General features: G+C 39.5%; 1 long non-coding RNA gene across 1 annotated transcript in view; it reads right to left on the minus strand.

Moving 5' to 3' along the window:
- LOC142829602 (uncharacterized) overlaps window positions 1–24,004 on the minus strand; it is a 54,234-nt gene extending 30,230 nt beyond the window's left edge. Inside the window, exons 1-2 of the long non-coding RNA XR_016349343.1 lie at window positions 23,852–24,004; window positions 15,078–15,166 (exon numbers count right to left, since the gene is read on the minus strand). This is a non-coding gene — a long non-coding RNA (uncharacterized LOC142829602). The remainder of the gene's footprint in view (window positions 1–15,077; window positions 15,167–23,851) is intronic.
- Window positions 24,005–24,657: the final 653 nt, after the last annotated feature.

Here is a 24,657-nt window from a genome sequence, read left to right on the forward strand (position 1 = left end):
TTAAACTGACTTTTTGTAATGCCACCTGGCAAGAAAGAGGACAGTCTATTTATATATCTTATGGGCAGTGGAGTCTGGTTCTGTATTGGGATGCAAATGGGTAACTGGTTAACCAGTTAACTGGTTACCCAGGATAGCCTGCCACCAGCAGAAGGCTATTCCAACCCCACGGGACTGCTGGCTCCCAGCCTGTGTGGGCTGGGAGCCAACCACGTTGTGGAGGCGAGGGGCGACAAAAGCGGCAGGGGTGGGATGGAATGGGGAAGAGAGGGCTGCTGGCTCCCTTCCACCCAATGTGAGGCTTCAGGCTCCCAGCCCGTGATCCCATGCAGGCTGGGAGCCAGCAGCCCAGCATGAGGTCAAAAAGTAGCTGGGCTGGAGCAGCTTCTGTCCACAGCACAGGGCCCTCTACAGCAAAGTCGTGGGGGAGAGGGATGCTCCAGTCCAGGGGGGCTGGAAGGATTCTACCCCTACCCCGTTTAACCAGTTAGCCAATTAAGCTTAACATTTAACTGGTTAACTAATTCAATGGGATTTTACATCCCTAGTTCTGTATTACAGCACAGTTTCAAGTCAATACCATGAGACACTGGATATAGGAAAGGGATAGAAAATAAGACACAGAATATCTTACTGCCCCTGTATAAAACTATGGTACGCCCACATCTTGAATACTGTGTCCAGATGTGGTCTCCTCACCTCAAAAGATATTTTGGCCTTGGAAAGGGTTCAGAAAAGGGCAACTAAAATGATTAGGGGTTTGGAACGGGTCCCATATGAGGAGAGGTTAAAGCGACTGGGACTTTTCAGTTTAGAAAAGAGGAGACTGAGGGGGGAATATGAGAGAGGTCTATAAAATCATGAGTGGTGTGAAGAGGGTGAATAAAGAAAAGTTATTTATTAGTTCCCATAATAGAAGAACTAGAGGACACCAAATGAAATTAATGGGTAGCAGGTTTAGAACTAATAAAAGAAAGCTCTTCTTCACACAGCGCATAGTCAACCTATGGAACTCCTTGCCAGAGGAGGCTATGAAGGCTAGGACTATAATAGAGTTTAAAGAGAAGCTAGATAATTTCATGGAGGTTAGGTCCATAAAAGGCTATTAGCCAGGGGATAAAATGGTGTCCTTGGCCTCTGTTTGTCAGAGGCTAGAGAGGGATGGCAGGAGACAAATCGCTTGATCATTGTCTTTGGTCCACCCGGTGCTGGCCACTGTCAGTAGACAGGATACTGGGCTTGATGGACCTTTGGTCTGACCCAGTACGGCCATTCTTATGTTCTTATGACACACAGCATCCTCTCTCTGTGAATTTACAATGAGTCCAGTCATTGTGGTCTGCGGCTGAAGATTGAGAAAATAAACAAAAATTAAGAAAGAAGCCATCGTTTTCTGTGCTTGCTAATAAATGACAAAGAAGGCCTTCATTTCCCAGCTGCATTAGGGTCAGGGTACAAAAACCCTAAAACACAAAAATCTTTTTAGGGTACATTGTACAAAAAACAGCACAGCTCACTGTTTGCCTGGTGGAGGTTTGTGGTGAGCAAAGGGCCATGAAGTGTTTTATATTCTGAAACAAATCCATCAGATATATTACAGCCTCTTCAGCAAAACATGCAGCAGCAGAAACCACACACTGAATCTTCTTGCACTGCTTGTTGCTTGCAAAAGTGTGTAGCATAAATGAAAATGCAGCACTCTGCTCCTTTCACTCTTAAGCATCATAAAGAAAAGATATGAAGAAAGCTCAGTAATGAACAGGACCAGAGGGCACTTCAAGTTGAAAGTGAGTCATTTGTGGCAGCACGAAATAAAACTTAGTGAATAGGATCAATTCTACATGAACATCCCATTAAGGAAATAATCACACCCAGCCCAAACAGACATCAGATAAAAGAATCAACAGTAAAAATTGTAAAAGGAGCATCTTAGGGGCAGACTTCAGATCAGTTCTTTAGTTTTTCCAGGATAGAATATAACCAATGTATAACTAAGGTTTTGTAAATGCCTACATCCTTGTAACCGTAACTAATTTTAAAGTTCAAAAGAGTCCTTGCTTCATGGGAAAACCACAATAGTTTGAAGTGATGAGTTTTCCTTCACTGATGTGGCCCCAGACTGAGAAGGAGAAAGACACTTCAACACTCCCCACATACCTCTCCCACAGGCTGGGGGAGGGCTAGCCTAGTAGATTGTGTGTGCTCCAGCCCTGCTCTGGGACAGTGGGGAGGGGGAAACTAGACTGTGGATGTGGGCTTCCTAATGCTGTCGGGGGTGGAGGGGACCCTGAGCCTTAGGGGCTGGATTCAGGCAAGCTGGGGGCCACATCCAGCCCCTGGGCTGCATGTTTCCCACCCCTGCCCTAAACCCTAGATGCTACCATAATACAAACATATATTGTTAATACTAGAAACTGAAGAGTCCAGAGTTGTATTACTGCAAATGAAGGCATATTTCCCCCTATTGAGTGAAAGCAATTTAAAAGTTGTACTTCACTAGATAAAGATAAAACCTTTTGTGTAAGTGACAAAAGTAGAACTGGGCAAAAAAATGGCCACTTTCACTCCCTCCACACTGCCCAGTAAACGTATAGAGTTGACTTGGGGAATTTATGTTGTTGCTTTGCACAGAGGGTGATATGTTTTACCAAAATATATTTTTAAAATAGATTTGGCAACACCCCATTTGTGGATTTATACCAATTTTGTCAAATTGTTCATTTCACAGAAACCTAAATAACTTTCAAAACTCAAAAACATACACATTTCATTTTCACATTTTTGAAATCTTATACTTTTTTTATTCAAAATTGCTTTGTTTTGAAATTTCCCTTCATTTTGTTTTTAAAAATTAAAAAATATTAAAAAATGCTCAGAATCATATAATGAGCCAAATATAGGACTGGAAGGAACCTTGAGAGGTCAAACAATCCGTCCCCTACTTCCACCCACACACAGAGCTAAAGCCAAGTATAATCAGATTATCCCTGAGTTTTTTTGTCTAATCTATTCTTAAAAACCTACAATGATAGGAATACATCCATTGGTAACCAATTCCATACACTAGTTATCTTTGTGAAAGTTAAGAGTTTTTTTCCTAATATCTAACTTTGCTTCAGATTAAGAGGATTGACACAGAAAACTGTCCATTTATGCCAGTGTTTAACTTTTAAAAAGACTTATCAGGTTCCTCCTCAATCTTTTTAAGACTAAACATGCCCAATTTTTGTAATCTTTCCTCTAATATTTTTTCATTTTTGTTACTCTCCTCTGGACTCATTCTGATTTATTTATATCTTTCTTTTTGTGTAGCTCTCAGTCATTTCCCATTTTGGGTAGCTCTGCATTTGATTGTAAATGTAGTACTTTGAATTTATCTTTGCAGAATTTCTTCTTGTTAATTTCAGATCATTTTTCCAATTTATCAAGACCATTTTGAATTCTAATCCTGTCTTCCAAAGTGCTTGCAACCCACCCTCCCTGGTATCATCTGCAAATTTTATAAGCATACGCTCCTTTACGCAAATCACTAACAACAATATTGAATAATACTCCTGCAGTACCCCACTATGATGACTTTCCAGTTTGACAGTGAACCACTGAAAATAAACATTTTGGTTTAGCATGAAAAGCACATTCTGTTCTACTTGAAACTTTTTGTTTCAAGCAATTAAAACATTGCTAACAAAGCTAAACATTTATTATTCACGCAGCTCTAGATAGGACAGAGAAAACTGTTTCCATTATGCTTTGGCTCCACTCTATAGGCCAGTGTGAGGAATGGGTAGCGCTAGGATTTGATCTCCTCCTCTCCATATGCTTTTTTTTGGCAACTTGACCTCTAAGAGCATGTAGCATAGTGCTCAGGCATGTTCAGTGCAGTTGCAATACTTTGAGAATGCCCCACTCTCAGATCTTCACAAAACTTGCCCTAATGATCCTGAGTTATCCCATGTACCTAGAGTGACATCACTGCATTGCTACCACTGATTATTAAACTAACAGTCCATCTGAACGTCTCCTAAATGCAAAAAGTCTCAGAAAGAAAAATATACAATGAGAAAAGAAATAGGCACAATGCCAGCCAGCAATTGGAAAGATCACCAGATAATTGTACGGGACAGGAGATAGCTGTTTAACTATGTCAAAAGGCCTCAGCCCAGACAAACACCAAATCCTCCACCTTATGCTGTTTATTGCTAGATCTGGCACGCCCAAACTCTTCACCATTCAGGATCTGACCCACGCTGACTCAGGGTGCATCTAGACAACACCCTTTTGTCGGAATAAGTTATGAAATTTCTGCTCCGCAAATTGAATAGCTTATTCTGAATCTAAATTGAAAGAGCCAAATTTCAAAATAAGCTCTATCTAAAAAGTGCCAAATTTTAAACTAAGGCACTATTCCAACAAATCCCTTAATCCTTGTGGGTTCAAATGCAGAAAAACATCACAACTCAAATTCCTTCTGTGTGCACCCACTTGGCCTGCAAGTCCAAAGACAAGACTAATGGAAGTATCCTACTGAAATATAAAACCTCCAGCATCACAGTCTTAGTACCCATCCCCTATACTGCATATTACATCTTTTTGCCAGGCACTATGTCACTGTATATGGTTTTATAAGTTGACAGATATGATGAAACACAATGTATCAGACATTAAAAAGAAAAGCTAGCTTTCTCCTTTTACTGAGCTTTGAATTTACTGTGACAAAACAGAAGTTCTGAGAACACTAAAATATTTGGCACTGCTTGCAAATTGAATCTATCTATATGTATCAACTGCCTGAGTTATATTTCCCTTGCTTTTCCCAATATTACAGGGGAGAGTAATCTACTAATACATCACAGACTATGAAGAGACAAGGAAAGATGCACAAATGATAGCTATGCTTTTTCCCAATGTAAAGTTAATAGAGTGAGCTGAAAATGTCTTTTTTCCCCCCTTTCTGTGCTTTAGAGAGCACCAAAAGCTCTTTTCCCCTCAGTCCTTTCATTGATAGTATTGTTTAATAGAACCCAAAATTTCTGCAGAAACGAAATCATGCTTGCCACATATTTGACACTCATTCCTGACTCCATCTCCATAAGCTTCCAGGAAGATTGTGTTGCGTGAAATAGGGACACATAAATAAGCACTGTTGAACAAGAAGTGGAATAGCTACAGTTATACACAACAAGCAGTTGTATATTGAAGTGATACAAAAAAGCTGAGAAAGTTAGTTCTAGCTACTTACAGCCAAGCTGTGAACTTTTGAAAGGCAATTTGATGAATTATAGAAATTTCATCTGATTTTCCCTGTCTTATGCACAGACATTCCAACCTCCTATCCACTATGGGAGTTGCAGTGATGCAAGTGTGCTGGGCTATTAATCACTTTTCCCTTGGAAGGACTGTGACTCCTGACAATATGTAGGAAGTAGTGGATGGCTTTGCAGCAATAGGATTCCCTAACTGTGGTGTGGCAATAGATGGCACACGTATCTTAATTCTGGCCCCAGATCATCTTGTGATAGAGTACGTCAATAGAAAGAGCTACTTCTCCGTGGTACTGAAAGCACTGGCAAATCACCAGGGTGGTTTCACTGACATCAGCATGGGCTACTCGGGGAAAGGGTAGGATGCACACATCTTCAGGAACACTAGCCTATATAAAAAGCTGCATGCAGGAACTTTCTTTCCAGATCCGTACATCACAGCAAAATTCAATCGGAACATTTTATTTAGCATAAATATTTCAAAGGGCCATTCAAGGTGAAATGGCCTATTAACACCTCGAGTCATAGGGGGACATGGAAAAATAAAAGATGGGGGGAGGAATTGAAGTGGGTTATAGATTATTATAATAGGACAAATCCAGTGTTTCTATTCAGTCTATGATTTTAAAGGCTAGGTGCACAGCCATATAATTCCAAACTAAGAAAGAAAAGGCTCTTATTTATATAAATTAAGGATAAAAACAGTATTTGTTTCTTAGGTACAGTATTTGTTTTGCTTCGCTTTTCTAAGGATATTGATTTTTTGGCATTGCTGACAGGGGCTTAGATGTAGGGATATACTCAAACTTCTAAAAGGAGAGAGAATGTCAGTAGGAGGATTTACAGCTGTTTGAAGTATTCCTCCATCCTCGCAATTGTTTTTAATGGAGATGAGTGCAATAAAGTCTTATACATATGGGCTTTTCTTCTGCCTTGGTCTCTCTGGAGGAAGGAAGGGAAAGCTTACTGCTTTTACAAGCAAAGGTATGTGAACTGACCTGGAGAGACTATAAGTGAAATATTTCCATATATAAGCAAACATTGCTTCTTTAGGAAAAAAAAAAAAAACAGAGGGCCTTTGAAGTCAATGTCCTCCACTTCAGTAATTACTGCTACACAGGGCTATCTTTTGGTACTCTGTGGCAATAAGTTTTCATTTAAGTCAACAGTGATTTCTGGGGTTTCATATTAAGTATTTTTTCAGGAATACAGTAGAGATTTGAATGCATGATGCTCTGTTTTAACAGTCAATTGAAATTACTATTACACTAAAGCATTGCACATTAGAAAGCTATGGCACAACTGAAGAACTATTAAGTACATGGTCTCTGGAAACTATTAATTATATTCATAGAGAGATTGACAGAGCAAAAATACTCTGTGCAGCAGGAATAGATGGAGAGAGTCCATGGGCCAAGTCTCTCTTTTGTCTACAAAAAACAAAACAAAAAGGTACAGGAATTTTAAGCTATTAAATCCTATTAACACTGGCTCTAGACTATGCTTGCTTGTATAACTCTTCTCTGCTGTAGATAGTGGTACTACTTGGCTTACAAGTTTCAAGGTCATCCAGTGCTCAAGTTACAAACATACTGGAGCAGAGATTTGAACTGTCGTGGCTAGCACACTACTTCCATTCTATCTGAGACAACCCATCTGTTTATTTTGCTGATTCTTATTCACCAGCAAAGAGAGCCAATGTGTTTTATGTGGCTGCACAAATATAGATACCACAAAGCAGAGAGGAAATAGTTCCTCTCCATGCTGGTGGGATAACACTTGGAATGAAGTATTCAGATTGAGGCAACTTGCTAATATTGAGAAGACATTTAGAAACCTGACAAGCTTTTATTTTAAAAGCATAGAGATGTGGAATAAGAAAATCTCTCACATTACAAAAACCAGTACATTGTAATTAACCACATCATGTTATGTGCTACACTGCCCTCTACTGGATGGAATCAAAGTTGCCCAACTGTGCATCATAAGTCCTACTCGATCAGTCGGAGACTCCAAATTTCAAGTGGCAATGGTTTATAGAAATGGTGACATTCTTGAGTAGCCACAGACTTATTACATTTATTATTTTGTCATAAGGTTTTTCCAGTGCTGTTTAGTGTGGACAGAAAGGTGCCAGTGGTTAATCTGGTTAAATCCTCCCTGAGTCTTCTGGAGTTCTCAAGCTCGATCCTGAGAATGCATGTAAAAGTTCAGATCGTTGGTAAGCTATTGTTCTTGAAGTGAAATAGTCTGAACAATTACAGCTCACAGGAGTCAAGTTAACCAGCAAAGTTGAAGGTGGATAAAAAAAGTTTCAGGTTTACCCTGTCATTTAGCAAGCACATTGAAAAAAGCAAAGATAAATGTCTCAAAATAAAGTCAACTTGTTCCCATTTAAAAAAATATCCTATTGTGTTACTTTTCTTCCATTTTGTTACATGAAGTGCTCCGTCTAAAACTTAAATTGCCTCTTGGAACAAGACAAACACAAGACAATGTGATGTTCAGATAATACCATCTTACTTCCCAGAGGCTCTGCTCCATGTGAACACACAACACCATATGTAGCAGGGCTATAGGTGTTCCACTGCGTGAGAAGAAAAGATGTCAGGAGGAGGTTGAGAGCTTTCATCCCAAATGTCCTCAAGTGATGATGTTAGTCATGATCCTGTTGTTTTGGTTTTTGATGAAGGGTGGAATTGGAGGCATTGCAGGCTGCTCAGTGTTCTAAAAGGTTTGTTTATAAGCACGCTTCTAAAGTCCTTAAGTGTATGATACTCCATGGCTACATCTACACAGGCATGATCTTGCGCAAAAACTCTTTAACGCAAGAACTCTTGCGTTAAAGTAGTTGCACAAGAGAGCATCTACACTGGCACGTGCTTTTGCATAAGAGTATCCTTGCCAGTGTAGACGCTCTCTTGTGCAAGAAAGCTCTGATGGCCATTTTAACCATAGGGCTTTCTTGCACAAGAAATTCATGTTGCCTGTCTACACTGGCCTCTTGCACAAGAACAGTTGCACAAAAGGGCTTATTGCTGAGCAGAAGCATCAGAGTTCTGGCACAAGAAGCCTTGATTTCATACATTAGAACGTCAGTTTACTTGTGCAAGAAGACGTGGCCAGTGTAGACAGGCAGCAAGTTTTTGCACAAGAGCGGCCGCTTTTGCGCAAGATCGCGCCAGTGTAGATACAGCCTGTGTGTGACCCCAGCCAGTAAAGGATGTGTGTCTAATAATTCTAATGGAGAGGGAACCCTGTAGAAATGGGATTCTGAAGCAGAGATTGTGTGGAAAGGGACCAAGGAGAAAGCCACACTGGCCCTTGCAGGAGAAACTCTGCAGGCAGCTGCTCAGGTGGCTCTAAAGTCAACTGCACCAACTGCAGCTGCAGGAATGGCTTCAGCCCTAGGGCCAGCCACACTGGCTACTACTCTGGAGGTCTCGGGCAGCTGGCCCCAGGGACTGCCTGAGCAGCGGTCTGGGTGGCAAATCTGGAGGGCAGCAGGAGCAGCCACAGCTAACCCCCCCCCCTTCTCCTCCTAGGGCTGCTAACCCCCCCTTCTCCTCCTAGGGCTGCTAACCCCCCCTTCTCCTCCTAGGGCTGCCCCCCACACTGCTAACCCCCCCTTCTCCTCCTAGGGCTGCCCCCCACACTGGTGCCACAGGCACCCGAGGGCTTCTCCCCCAAGATTTAGTTGGGGATTTATGGTAGAAGTAACGGACAGGTCATGAGCCATGATTTTGTTTCTCACCTGTGTCCTATCCATGACTTTTACTAAAAATGCCCATGAGTAAATCATAGCCTTACTTACGGCTGAAGATACAAATAAAGTTTCAAACTGAATGCCACATCATGACATCCTTACTTGATTTTTTTATTTCAGAAAAATTCTATTCATGTTGGTAAAAGTTCCACCCAGGTAGGAACAGGAGAACTGGAATAAGACTTAAGGATTTGATCTAACAGCATCTGTGTATTATCTTCAGTATTTTTAAAAATGAAAGTATCATAAAATGCCACCACAGTATCTAGATCAGGCTGGGCAAGATACAGCCCAGGGACTGGATCTGGCCCATCCCACTAGACCCAAAGTCAAGGAACAGATCCAGGGCTGAGAGTAGATGGCTGCTCCATCTGCCTCTCTTGTGCTAGGGGTAAGGGGATTCTTTGTGTGCTGCAAACTCCCTCCTTCACCCAAACACTCTCTCAGACCCAGCTCCCTTTCCTCTACCTCATTCCCTACCCCGAGTTCCCTTCTGCAACCAACCTCCTCCCTGGACTCCTCACTCCTTTCATAGAAAAGTACAACCCTTGACCATCTACCAAAATTTTGGAATGGCCTCTTATCAGAAATTATTGCCCACCCCTGCTCTAGATATTGATGCTTCATAGTTTCCAATAGCTCTGAAACTACTAACTACAAGAGGTGTTAGAACAATTTGTATAATTCTATAGTGGGATGCACCAAGAGGATCAAATTTTCTCCTTCCTCTTGGTTTCTGAGGACAGGACAAGGAGTAATGGGCTTAAAGTGCAGCAGGGGAGGTTTAGATTGGACATTAGGAAAAAATTCCTAACTGTCAGGGTGGTCAAATATTGGAATAAATTGCCAAGGGAGGTGGTGGAATCTCCCTCTCTGGAGATATTTAAGAACAGGTTAGATAGACATCTGTCAGGGATGGTGTAGACTGAGCTTGATCCTGCCTTGAGGGCGGGGGGCTGGACTCGATGACCTCTCGAGGTCCCTCCCAGTCCTATTATTCTATGATTCTATAGTGGGATGCACTGATGAGAACCACTGAACCAAACTGTAAACCTTATATAAGATGGAAATCACTTCAAATCTGTGGATGCTTCAACATCTCTAGCACTCCTATTTCCAGCACCCATATTAATGTCCACAAATTGTACTTTTGCAACTATTAATACTTGGTGGCAAGCACAAGCAGTAGTAAGTCAATAGGTACTAGTAAGTTTTGATTGCAAAGCATTGGGAATAACAAAGGATTTAAACTAAAAAAGAAAAACCTTTTGCTGTTGCGCAGTATTGATTTAATACAGCAGTGAATTGTTTTCAGATAAAGACGTAAGAACAATGTTTTGACATTTCTAGATATACTTTGCTCCTTTTTATCCAGTTTATGTTATACAAGTGTTGAATACAATGAATAGCTTCCAAATGGAACTCTTGACAACAATCTAGTGCTTTATTTTCCCTAAGAATAATTTTCTTAGCTGTTTGTAGCTTCTATTTTTCCATTTTATTCCCACCTGCCAATTCCATGTTCTCCTAGTCAGATGGAGGCTGCTTACTCGGGAGTCCACTAGTCTTACTCCAGGAGGACTGCTCAGAAGAGTCAGTGAAAAGCACTTCAAAGTACTTTTTCTTCTCCTAAGTCTGAGCTCCCTGCTTTCATTACCTTTCATTGGGTCTTTGGGCCAAATCTGCCATAAAATTGTCTGTGTACCTCTTTGCAAACATGAGTGCTAAGAATACAAAGTAGTTGAGAACATTTGACTAATCAGAGCTTGGGATGAACAAATGTACACGTCTGTATTATTCATGCAGTTTCAGAGATTACTTTTGAAAATGTAATCTTCTGTTTATAGTGCACATTAATTACGAAATACATTTTCTACTTGCTCTAAAGGATGAGAGCCATTATTTACTTATATCTCAACAAGTGAGAAGAAGTGTTGTGAAACTTCACCTCTCAATGAGTGGCATCTGTCGAAGAATGCTAAACAGAGTCTATAGCCCACTTTATATTATTGATTTAGTTCTTAAATTATATTATTTTAATGATAATCAAATGCACTTGGCATGCAAATCTCTTATGCCAATTGTAGGAAATCATGTTTTTTACTTCATGCTTGCTACAGAAGTGATAGACAACACTTGGTTATATGCCAAACACCAATTACTGTTACACAAGGCTAACTGGCCTACTTCACGACTGGACTGGCTATGGAACACTATACTCCTCCTTGCCAAATTATGCTTGTGATACTTTTCTGTATAATTCAGAATTCCCCCATGATTTAACTACTAGTTGTGTTATTGGTAGTTCAGATGCCTTTAATTTATGCAAAAATCCCATTTCTTTTCTAAAGTCTGCCTACATCTCAAATTTATTGCCTCTAAATATTTTTTACTTCATAGGCAAAAATTCTGTCCTGACCTACATCCTATGGAACCCTATTAAGGTCACTTGACTCTAGTGGGCAAGCTTGAGAAAGACGTAAAATAACATGGAGTCTATAATTGCTCCACTAGAGGTGATTCCTCTAGGACAAGGTTGAGATAAACTGGCAAGATTTCCTAGAGGAAGCTTGAATGATCCTTGCTGTCCCTATTTCTGTGGATAAAAGTATCAAAAGCATGAAAGAGACTTATGTCTGGTACCTTTTTTATTCACTTTAAAAAGTAAGTTTTAAAAATCAGTTAATTTTTATAGTACCATGTTACTTATGTTATTCTAGTTTGTTGAAAGGGATAGAATATATTCCCTGTCAGCTCAAAACTGCTTAAGGACACTTACTACATGATGGGCTAAATTCTGCTTTCACTTAATATCTTATAGCATTTTATTAAACTCTAGACAGAGTACAGCAAGAAAAGTATGTTCCCAATGCACTGTGTAGAAGACCCACAGGAACCAACCCCCACACACAAGTAGTGAAAAAAGCACTCAGGCAATAATCTTACAGCAGAAAAAAAACTGCAAAATTTGTTTTGATAAAATGTCCCATTATTGTTTCAATGGAACCCTGTAGAGAAGGATTTGCTCTTGTTATTTTGAGTGAAACACCATTTTCTATTACTGCAAGCATACCACCTTCATCCGTTAGTTTTGCCTAACTAGCCTCCATTGGATTGTTTAAACAGGCTCACTCCTTTTTACAAGATCTTTCTTTTGGAGTTACTTTGCATGCAATGTGGAACAGTACATATTCTACTAAAACATACAGAGCAGCAAACGAGGAAGTCTATTGCATATTAATTTTTGAAGAGACAGACAATAGCTTCAATGAAATTATGCCTTCATTTTTCATTTTTCTTAATTGCATGTTTGCAAAATGTTAATCATCAGTGCCCTAAACTGTAAGAATGATTTGACTATGCAAGTATGATCTTGCAAACAACTTGTTGTAGGCAAAAATTTTTCCAACAAATTTGATTTGTAAATACACTATAACTTGCTTATCACCCACAGACCCAAAGAGATTTTTTTAAAATGACTATTCATAAATCATTTAAAGTATCAGATACTGTCAGTACATTTCCCCCATTTTTCCAATTGTCTTAAAAATGTCTATCATTGAACAAGCCAGGTCCTGGGGACCCACTGAATTTTATGGGCGTTTTGCCATTGTAAGTAGATGCAGCTCCATTGGCATCACTGTAGTTATGCCCACTTACAACAGCTCTAAATTTGACTTACTATTGTCCAGAATGCACCAAAGTAGTGACATGAGTGAAACTTAAATATGTATTGAAAAATGAATGTGCTCAGACATTTCTAAATTAAGCAAAATGTTACAGAAAATTGAGCAAGAACTTGCTGACACCAATTTACAGTTGAAATACCCTTAGGTAATCCTAGAGGCTTCCCCTGCTATGTCTATAAATGTTCATTCTTAGTCTGAGCTTAAGTAGCATTGAGTGCTTGACTACTTCCTTGAAGGTCCAGAACATCAACTCCTAATTAAATTAAAAGGGAGATACTCAGCAGCACTTCACTGGATTAAGCCTCCTGTGGGGTGGTATTGGGGGTCTTGGTAGAAAATATTTAATATAATTATGTAACTGCTTGAGTAGCAGCAGATGTACAGGTTTTCAATGAGGAGTTGTAGCCAGTTAGATGTGTGCTTCTCCTAATGACAAGCTTACCACCTTCAAGCCTAAGGATATATGATGCAAAAGATCATATGAATAATTCAAGGAGCACTAGGGCCTGACCTCACATCTCCTTTCATAAAGAGAAGTAATGCTTCTCAGGTACAAAGTTTTAGTCTATCAGGACTTAATCTCTCTTCCTATTTCAGAGCTTTGTTACTAAGTGCTGTGTAGGTGTGAAAAGCTTTATTACTATGTAATTTTGTTGGGCTCAGGCTTCCAAGTATCCACTTTGCTTCATTTTCATATACACAAAAAAGATCAAAACCCATTTTATTTCCTAACAATAGCCAATTTTGTTCTAATTATTCTAAAATAGTGAATTTTAAGGAATAGCGCCCAAGTGACTTCACATATTGCTCCTATCCGCACACATGAATAAAATCGCTTATTATTTATTGCCTTTTCCATAATGAACTTTGAGATAAACAACTGAAAAAGTAATTTGTTTTTTGACAATGCTGAACCTTTGAATAGAGAAAATCACAGAGTTGAACACAGAGTGCAGTCCTGTGTGGTAAGTGGTCTCCATAGCAACCAATAGATTTTATGCTAAGTCTGGCCTTTAAAAACATTTCACGTTTACCAGTGAGAAAAAGATGGCCTTGATTTAAAAATGATACAAGTATCTTGAACGAGCATGCTTTCCGCTGTCTGTTGCAAATAAAATTAACAGATTTCTCTTTAGCACTACATCCCCTCAGTAGTGTCTGTGTAGGGATAACATATTAATGTATTGAAAATGATTCCCCCAAATGGAAGTGACTCCCCATAATTTGTTCCCCACAACTTAAAGTGTTTAGATTTATTATTATTATCAGTATTATTAATTTATTATTATTATTTGTTAAGATTGTTAAATGTTTAGATTTATAATTATTGCCCCTCTAGAATATAATTTGTTAGGAATATAATATTAGGACTATGTAGCCAGAAATAGCTTCCCCCCCCCGCTCTGTGTCCCAGAGAATGCTCAAGCTTGTGCAAGGGGCTGCTTGAAATTGACATTGCAGAGATACATTGTAACAATGCATTGTCAAGCCACTAACTCTGCTGTGGGAGCAAAGTCCTGTAATTGAGTAAGGGCATTATTACATAATTGACGCCTGTTCTCTTCAAAGCAACTGTAACTAACTCAGCACACAGACAGAGAATGTTTCAAGAAATGCCACCCAGAAACGTGTGACTTTTTTGTAACTATAACTCTTGAATAAGTAAAGTTGTTATTATACGAAATACTGTATGGGAAACATTAATTAGGGAATGTATGTAAGAGAGAGAGTGCTTGGATGATGAATGAATGGTTCTGAGAGGTGCCAGCCTGAGAATACAGCAACAAAGGGCTGAAGAAGGCGTCAGGTGCCAGTGCAACCAAAAGGTGTCAAGTGGAGAAAACCAAGTACTGGAGGTCCATCCAATGAGATCACTGACGAGCACCTGGCAGCCACCCTGAAGACATCAGCATGATGCAGCAATTTCCATAGACTGGCATAGGAAGAAATTCCTATAAGAACTGGACTAAAAAACTATGGAATCAGAGTCCAAGGTTCTGCTGCCAGCCCACCAGGAGCTTCAGATGCGCATCTGATCAGGACTTCGCTCCCCACTACCATCACTTGTGTACAGAATACCTGGCCAGTATTCTGTCACAAGCAACTTCCAGGCTGGTAACTATAACAAATACACAGAACCTGAATGAATGGATGAATGAATGTTTATATGTATAAGGGTTAAGTAGTTAAACAACGTTGTTTGCTTCTATCTTTTCTTTATTTTTTATTATCATCTTTACAATAAATGGGGCTTTTTGCCTTATCCCCCTCATAAGATCCTGCTTGCTTTTATTGGTATAACACTGTGTCATCACTGACGTAACATGCAGTTTTAAGACAGGCAAAGTATTTGTTACTTACCACTTTTTAATAGCATATCACTGCATGACACACACCACTCTGGTTGGTTTGTTTTTCTTCATTTCCCTCTCCTTGTTTTTTTCTCTACCCTGAACAAAAACCAGAACATTAAGTTCCTATCTTAGCCAATGATCATCATGACAGTGAAAATATTATTGCATGCTTATCTATAGCAGTTCCAATCATAGAAGCTTATAATAATCTGCAATAACCTATGAAGCAGTAACTATAGCTACAACATCTGCTACAAACTAAGCACCTTAATTTACTTGCTCTTCACATTCAAATAATGGAGGTCCATTACGGAATACCCTTAATAAATAAAACATCCTATCACAAGAATGTATAATTATTGATGATACATATAGAATAGCCAAGTATGATGATGATCAGCATTAGCATTCAATATGTATTTTTATAGTCATATAGGGATTAGATCAACAGTGCATGAAGGCAGATAAACTGAACCATGACTGAAATAGGCATTGTAGTTGAATGATCTCTTAACCAGCATGTTAAAAAAAAAAAAAAAAAAAAATCACTTTTCCTAAACTCTTTATTAAAAGGTGGAATCTGTATGCACAGGTTCTGCCTTGTGGCATTAGAGTGCATTCCTCCTCTGTAGGGAGGAACTTTCACACTCCTAAGGGCACTTCCAATGGCAGCCATACAACAACATACGTATTGGAATCTTCTGTGCACAATCCCATGTCCTGAAATGGACCACTGTGGGAAGTGGGTATGGCTTGAAGGAAAGTGCAATGTAGGAAAGAATGGGGCTCTAAACAAGGAATCACCACAACAGCCTTGGGAAGCAGGTAAAGAAAAAAAAAGTTATTTTTCCAGTATGTGTTGCTTTGGCACAGGGGGAATCATCCCATAAGTGGAAATGCACAAAAGTGTTCTTATTGTCCCTACTTTACAGATAGGAAATGACTAGTCTAAATGTATACAGTTGATATTAGAGCTAGAATTAGCATTCAGCAGTTCTTCGATGCTAGAACTAGCTTCCTTGTTTATTTACAGATAGGTAAAGTAGTAAAGCAATAAGGTTCAAGAGTACACCATGGAAAATAAAGCTATGATGGAAGGAAGACACATGAGGAACTCTGCCAAAGCATCAGAAGGGACGGGACTTGTCCTCCAAACATACAGTCTACAAGGCCTCCAGATACATCCTACAGATTTCATTACATCTGTGGTGAGCCCAGGCTTTCATGGAGAAGTCCTGGACCTCTTTAGTCCTAGACTCTCTAGGCACTTCTCCTCAAAAGCTGCCATGAAACACCTAAGTTGATTTTGAAAGTGAAAAGCAAGAACCAACAGACATTAATAATGACAGTATTTCCCACAGAAATTGCCTTGAAGATTTGATAGGAGTACCCTGAGATACCAATGCAGTAGATAACTTGGGTATCGATAAGTTAAGACTGAGAGGCCACGTCTACAGTGGCCCCAAATTCCGGAAAAGTCATGCAAAGCAGGTAAGTCAGCATAGGGAAATCCGCGGGGGATTTAAATATCCCCCACGGATTTAAATAAACATGTCCGCCACTTTTTTCCCGGCTTGGGGAAAAGCCGGAAAAAAGCGTCTAGACTGGCGCGATCCTCCGGAATAAAGCCCTTTTCCGGAGGATCTCTTATTCCTACTTGAAAGTACTTTGAAGTAGGAATAAGAGATCCTCCGGAAAAGGGCTTTATTACGGAGGATCGGGCCAGTCTAGACGTTTTTTTCCGGCTTTTCCCCAAGCCAGAAAAAAGTGGCGGACATCTTTATTTAAATCCCCCGCGGATTTCCCTATTCTGAAGTTGAAAATTAGCATGCCCCTTTCGAAAAAGGGGCCAGTGTAGACGTAGCCAGACAGTTTGTCAGGAAATGATGTTATGTAGCCTGTCTATCCCTGAGTCCAACAATGGAACCCCTCTGTATGGTGTGTGAATTGGGGGGTGGGAGCACTTATGTGAACTCTAGAAAGGACACTTATGATCCTCTTTCCCAATGTAGGCATACTTTTAGGGTACATCTATAGTGCACCACAGCTCGAAATAAGATATACACAATTTGCATAGCTCACATCGCTTCTTATTTCAATGTTATCTCAAAATGGCTTATTTTGTAACTTGGCAACATCTACACAGTGCCAAATTTCAGAATAGCCGGTTATTTCGAAATGTCCCTTACTCCTCGTGGAATGAGGTTTACAGAGATGGTGCAATAGCAAGCCCATTATATTTCAAAACAACAAGCTTGCTGTGAAGATGCAGGATAGCTATTTTGGGATACTCTGGTATCCCAAAATAGCACTGCAATGTAGACATAGCCTTACTGGCCACACTTCATTATTTGCATTCCCTTTATCCCCTCCGTGCTTCCCAGTGAATGGGTGTCAGTAGCCCACACTTTTAAAATGTGTATCAAAATTGTCGGATCTGATGCATCAACTTAAAAAAAATTCTACCTAGTGATTGGAAAGCACAGACTCAAAAACAGACACACACAAACAATTTAGGCCAAATTGAATTTTTATATACTGTTATCCAAAGCATACACACACACGCACACTCAATTACGTGTACCTTAGAATTATAAAATCCCTATATTATAGAATTAGAGAGCCAGTTTTAATGTGCCACTTTCCTATGTCAGTGCTTCTTCCAAACAGGGAGAAGAGTTGACTTTGGCTGTCTGTCTGAAAGAGTGTTGATTGTTTCACTGCAGGAAACATAAATCTTTCACTCCAACATTCTGTTAACGTTTACTTATACCCTGTTTTAAATGTAGAAGTGTCAGGAGTCTGTGAAAATATGTAGTGACAGGTTTAGGATGAAAATCTTTTCAGGTAGTTAGGATGGTGAGTTAGGTGGCAAATTACATTTAAAGAGAAAAGCATATACCATAAACTTCACATGCCTGCTACAAACTGACACCAACAAGGCAGCTGGGACAAGTATATGCTAGTAATTCATCTTAATTATTTGTCAGCAAAGCTATCTTAATAGAATGTGCCTTTCATTTTGATTAAAATGACCCTCCAAAATGTGGTTCTCATATAAAGCTGGCAGATAGAGGTAGAATCTGAATCTTCTGGCACTTCTAATTTTGCATCAGGAAACAGAAAGGGTGCATTTAAATACTCTTGCCTATTCTTGATATTGGTGTCTCAGTGTAATTTCTATACGTTAAAGTCCTATTGCTATTTCTTCAGTGATCAACAGCGAGAGTGCTTGTCTTCAGTCCTTACATCTTATTTTTTGTTTCTGACTTTGCACTCCCAGCCAGTGGTGGTTCATTCAATGGCTCAAAAACTATTAATTCAAGCCCCAATGTAGTTATACAATTTTTTAAACATGTACCTACAGATATGACAAACCTTTTTTTACAGTGCTTCTGAGTACCATATGGTAAGTTTTGTTTTTAAATCTCAAAATATTAAATAAATCATGTTTTCCCAGATTCAGGCACATTATATTCTTCCATATTAGCTGTTTTTGATCATGCTCCACTTCACATTAGGATTCACCTTTTTGACAATGCAGCCTCCTGAGGGTCATCAATTTACCGGCTTTAAATAAACAAACCTGACCTTTACAGATAAAATATAAAATTGTGACTAATGTGAGAGTCGATACACTGCTTTCTAGATATACATTTAATTGAGATTTTTCTCATGAGATAATAAAATGGATCACTTTAAGATGCAAGTACAATTTTAACAGAGTTATTCCATTTTAAGTTGCATAGCATTGGTAGTCAGTAGCACTGACAAGATCTGGAATGGCTTATCAGGAACACCATCCCCAATAACAACACTGTACACCTGATTACAAAGCTCTGCGACTTTGTCCTCACCCTCAACTACTTCCAATTCAGAAACAATTTCTATCTCCAAATCAGCAGCACAGCCATGGGCACTCGCATGGCACCACAATATGCCAACATCTTTATGGCTGACCTTGAACTACGTTTCTTCAGTTCTTGCCCCTAAAACCTCTACTTTACTTATGCTACATCGATGACATCATCATATGGACCCACAGTAAAGAGACTTGAAGAATTCCACAAGGATTTCAAGAACTTCCACCCTACTATCAACCTCAGCCTGGGCCAGTCTACAAGAGAAATCCACTTCCTGGACACTACAGTACAGTTAAATAATGGACAAATTTCCACCACCCTATATCGGAAACCTACCAACCACTACACTTACCTTCATGCTTCCAGCTTCCATCCCAGACACATTTTTCAGTCGATTGTATACAGCCAAGCCCTACGATACAACCGGAATTGCTCCGACCCCACAGTCACCTGCAGGATCTTTACAGAGCATTCCTAAAACTGAAATACCCCCCTGAGGAAGTGAAAAAACAAATTGGCAGAGCCAAACAAATACCCAGACATGAACTACTTCAAGACAGACCCAAAAGAGAAAACAACAGAACGCCTCTTGTTTTTACCTACAGTCCACAACTCAGACCCCTCCAACGCATTATACACAATCTACAACCCATCTTGGAAAATGATCCCTCATTCTCAGAGGCCTTAGGAGAAAAACCTATTCTTGTTTACAAACAGAATACGTTTCAGGTTAGGGGGCTTTCTGATAACGATGCCACACAACCACATCATAAGCCTCCAGGAACCCAGCCCTGCAACCAAAAAAAGATGCCAACTCTGCCCACATATCTACACTGGCAAATTCATCACTGGAACAAACAACATAAGCCACAAAAATCAAAGGGTCATTTGACTGTACATCCAGTAATTTGATCTGTGCCAGTAAATGCCAGCAGTGCCCCACTACTATATATATATATATATATATATATATATATATATATATATATATTGGACAAACTGGACAGTCTCTGCGGGAAAGAATCAATGGACACAAATCAGATATACATAAAGGGAATATACAGAAACCTGTTGGTGAGCATTTCAGCTTACCTAACCACAGTCTGACAGACCTGCAAGTATCTGTCTTGTCACAAACCAGCTCTACAAGACAATACGCAGAGAAGCCCTGGAATCCCAGTTCATCCACAAATTCAATTCACATGCTAATGGACTCAATCGTGATATCGGCTGGTGGGGACTCTACCTACTTAATAACCACTGAAGGTGCTAACAGCTCCCTAAGTGGTATCCTTCCCTGTTTTAGGTATCTATCTATTGACTGATTTTTATCTGCTTAGGTTTAAGTACACATTCTCCAGATACTTAATGATGCTCTGTCTCCCCTTCCCCCTCCTCCCCTTCCCCTTTATTTATTTTGAGTTTTCATATCCCCAACTCATAACTCCAGTCATCTGAAGAAGTGGGATGTGCCCACGAAAGCTCATGATACCATCTACATGTTTCGTTAGTCTATAAAGTGCCACCAGACCATTTGTTGTTTTTTTCCTCTAACAGACTAACTTGGCTAACCCCTGAAGCAGCTGTACTGAAGGTGTGTGTGTGTGTGTGTGTAAGGAAGCTATCTGAATAGAAGAGAAGCTTGGCAAGAGAGATTGTAACAGACAATCTTCATGTGGAGGGAGTCCATCTATACAGGTGCAGGAGATGGGATAATGGTAGAACTGGTTGACAAATCTGCAACAAAACAACTCACTATTTTTCAGCCAGCCCTTGTAAATGGGAAAGTAATTGAGGGAATAAAGAATACAAATATTTTGGGGGCTTATCCAAACCTTTTTTACTATCTACAAATTGAGTTTTCCCATCACTACACTACAAAACAATGGGAAGGCTGAAGGCTACTAGCAGCCCACTACTACAAATGCAGTGTTTATGCTTAGTCTGGACACTCAAGATGTTGCAGATTTCCCCTCCTTTCCTCCTCTCCCTCCATACGTATGAGAGGTTTGGGTGCAAGTTCAGTTCTAGATTTTATAAGGAACAAGAGAGGATTTTACAGATATCTAGCTTGCAGTTCAGTTTAAGCTCAAACTGGGTTATTAGATGGATCCAGTCAAGGCCCCTTCACCCTCAAGTTGCACTAAAACTTGTGTTTTCTCTCTAATGAGCAGGACACTTCCTTAACCCTATCATTTCTTTAATTTCATAGTTGAGTTAGTAAAAAAATGCTCACCATAATCCAAATCCCAGAAGAGGCTACCTCCCCCCTCAGTTCCCAAGGAAATCAACGATGCTCGGTACCAGTCAGGATGAGGCTCTGCATGCTTAGTCTTATATTACAACTCTCATTGACAGCAGTGAGAGTTTTAACTGCTCACTAGGATCTAAAACAGTAGTAACATTTATAAGGGACTAGGAAAAAGCGTATTAAACTCAGTCTCAGAAAGATGCATAAAATTGATTAGAGCTGGGCAAAATTCTTCAGTTATTTACAAAAAATGCAGATTAACACGTTATCCACACTTGCATAGAACTTAAGTTCAAAAACACATATTTTTCATATTTTCAAAATGAAACATTTCAATACAAATGACCGTTTAGGGAGATACAATTCTATTTAAAAATAAAAGTAAAAAAAAGCTTGAAAATAGAGCAAGATATTAAATAAAAAATTGATTTTTCCAATATGATCAACATAACAGAAAAAAATTAGTTATTCACGAAGCTCTGAGCATTATAACCATTTTGAATACAGGGAGCATTTTAAAAGAAAGTGCAATTGCATTTTCATATCAGATTATATTTTCTCAGTCCTTAATGAGAAAGAGGTAGGGATAAGAAGGGTGGTTTCCATTTATTTTGTCTGACCTACAACAAAAACAACCCCCCCAAAAGCTAGCCTGAACACCATGAAACATGTTAATTGTCAGAAATCACATGCAGACATTCGGAGTATTAAATCAATATTGATTCTAGCTTCTGAAAAAAAGAAAGGAGGCAGTGTATGTAATCTTACAGCAGGAAAGGGAAACACTAAACATTGCCAGACTCTGTCTGCCCACTGACTCCACCTCAAAAAAAATTATTTTACAAGGATGACACCACTCCTCACAAAGGTTTTCTCCCATCAAGGCTCATAAGAAAATAAGAATCATTTGGCTAGACACCACAGAGAAGATGAAACCACACTCTTAATAATTATGTTGATTGCTGCAGGAAAAAATGTTGACTGAAAGGCCTTAGCAAACATCATATCCACCACAATCTCTCCACTGCTGAGAGGACAGTTACAGTCTCTGAAATCTAAACCACCAGATAGTGATCAAATCAGCAGACAAAGGCTGCTCCAACTATGACTACTTTATAGTATGCGGTGCTGAATAGTTGTTGTTTGGCCTCCTTAAAGAAGGCAAACAAGACCCTACACACAAGTTTACCCAGGAATGTAAGGACCTGATCAAATCCATTCCCAAACATGTCCAAGTGAAACTCTACAAAATCATCCTCTACAAAACACATGCCAGGGACCTTCAACATTCTCCCCAAGATGCACAAACAAGGAAAACCCATTATATCTGACTAATGCACACTTACCAAAGGAATATTGGGACTTATAGAAACTAACTTCAAACCACTCACCACACAAAGGCATGGCCACTCCTAGATTCCAGTGGCCACAGATAACAGTGGCTGTGCCTACAGGCAAACAGGTAAACAAACTGTGTTACAGCAGCCCACCAGTGGCTAACGGTGATGAACCACATGCAGCCAGTGTGCTGGAGCTTCCCCACCCCTCAATTACAATGAGGAAAGGGCAAATCAGAGTGGTGGCCATTCTCTGTGGCACAGTTCTCAATTCTACAATAATTTTATGGATGAGTTAATACCAACAAGGAAGGTTCTCAGGGTCACCAAGCTTTTTAGAAGATTCCCGTAGAGCCATGCTACCAGTGAGCTCAGGAAGGAAATTTTGGTGTTAAGGGCCTAATTTAGGGAGTTGGAGACAAGTTATGCCTTTGGGAGGGAAAAATATATAGCAAACTCCACAAATTAAAACCCCACAAAATCCTCAGGTCTTAGGATGATAAAGCAATACAAGGAAAGGGAGACTGCATGATCAAATAGATAGGTCATAGGAACTGGAGTCAAGAAATCTGCCTTCTATTTCTGGCTCTGCCACAGATGATGAGAGAATTTTAATAACTTTTAACTTTTGTGCCTTTTTCTCTACTTAGACATATCATTAGTCTATAAAATGCACTGATATACAGAAAGATATGAAAAGTATTAATAAGATTTTTGCATTTTTTCCTAAGGTACAAGATCTTAAAATCTCTATTTCACAATTCAGTGAAATATACTATAGCAGAAAAAACTTTGATAAAAATATTTTCATTTAGATACAGTAATACAAAAATGAATACTACTTTAATGAATACTACTTTCTTATTCATTAGCTATGCTCAAGGCAAGCAGGAACTCTTGGACTAGATCTACTAACCCTTTTACTTTTTATAATTGCAGGATCTTACAGCCAGCACTATTTTTTCCCCTGCTGCCACTTAACTGGAATAAGTATAGAAATGACACAGGGATAAAGGGTGAAAGAAATAAAATGGATTATTAAATTAACCACATACAGAGTTAAAGAAAAATAAAAGCATAATTGGTAATTAGGCTGCATTTTGACCTACCCTACTAGGACCACCCTAACTCTATTCTCTCACTTTAACTCAGGCTGTTCTGCCTCCAGGCTCAATCTTCTTTTTTTATGACACCCTAATCACTTTTCCTGGTAACAAGGAGTGGAACATGGGTACCATCTCTTCTCTGGGTTCCAGACAAGGGGCTCTCTGTTAATCAGCTAATATCTGCTTCTTCAGACTCACAGTTGGTTTCCTAAATCCCTTCCTACCTGCATCTGTTTCCAGGTCTCTCACAGAGCAACTGCTAACAGTACTTTCTTCCTGCAGGTTCTAAATCCTTTCACTACTTCTTGCCAGTTTGCAGCTGAGGCAGAATCCCCACAAATGCCTTGGAAGCCTCCTTCTACCTGGTTTGCAGTGGACTCTCACCCCAGCTGTTGGATATTCACCCAATTAGCAATAACTACTGAGTTATCTACTCTGCCTTTTAAATTAGTGGCAGTGTATGGTTTGTACAGCCCTTCAGATAGGGACATAATAAGAAAGAGGAGATTGTTAAAGGGCCATGTGTTGGAGCAAAGGCAAAGCTACCCTCCAGAAGAGCAGGGATTTGTTTAGGATTTTAATTAGGTATTTAATTCTTTGGATACTAATCCAAAACTCTGAGCCCTTGCATGTTTGATTCATCACTAGTAAAAGACCAAGAGTTACTGCAAAGTTATCAACCAGACATGCTCCAGAAATTCAATCAGCCTGGAATCTAATTCCATCTCACCAAATCTGCCACCCACTAGAGAAGGATGAGGAATGTATTGTGACTCATAGATGAAACGTGGGTGGGATGGTTATAGACGAGGAAGAGGATTATTATAGAGAGTACCATAAGATGATCATTGGGGGTAGAAATATGAAACAGCAATGCTGTGTATTGTCTGAATATTGCACCTTTAATTTCTAAAAACATTCTCTATGTGCAGATTTTAAATAGCCATTTTGTTCTCAGAGTTGCTACGGTTTGTACAGAGGAAATGAACACCACTCTCATAGAGACATTACTCTTGTTCTTTTTTGTTGT

The sequence above is a fragment of the Pelodiscus sinensis genome, chromosome 4, assembly GCF_052426305.1.
Source record: "Pelodiscus sinensis isolate ZL-2025 chromosome 4, ASM5242630v1, whole genome shotgun sequence".
Lineage (NCBI taxonomy): Eukaryota > Metazoa > Chordata > Testudines > Trionychidae > Pelodiscus > Pelodiscus sinensis.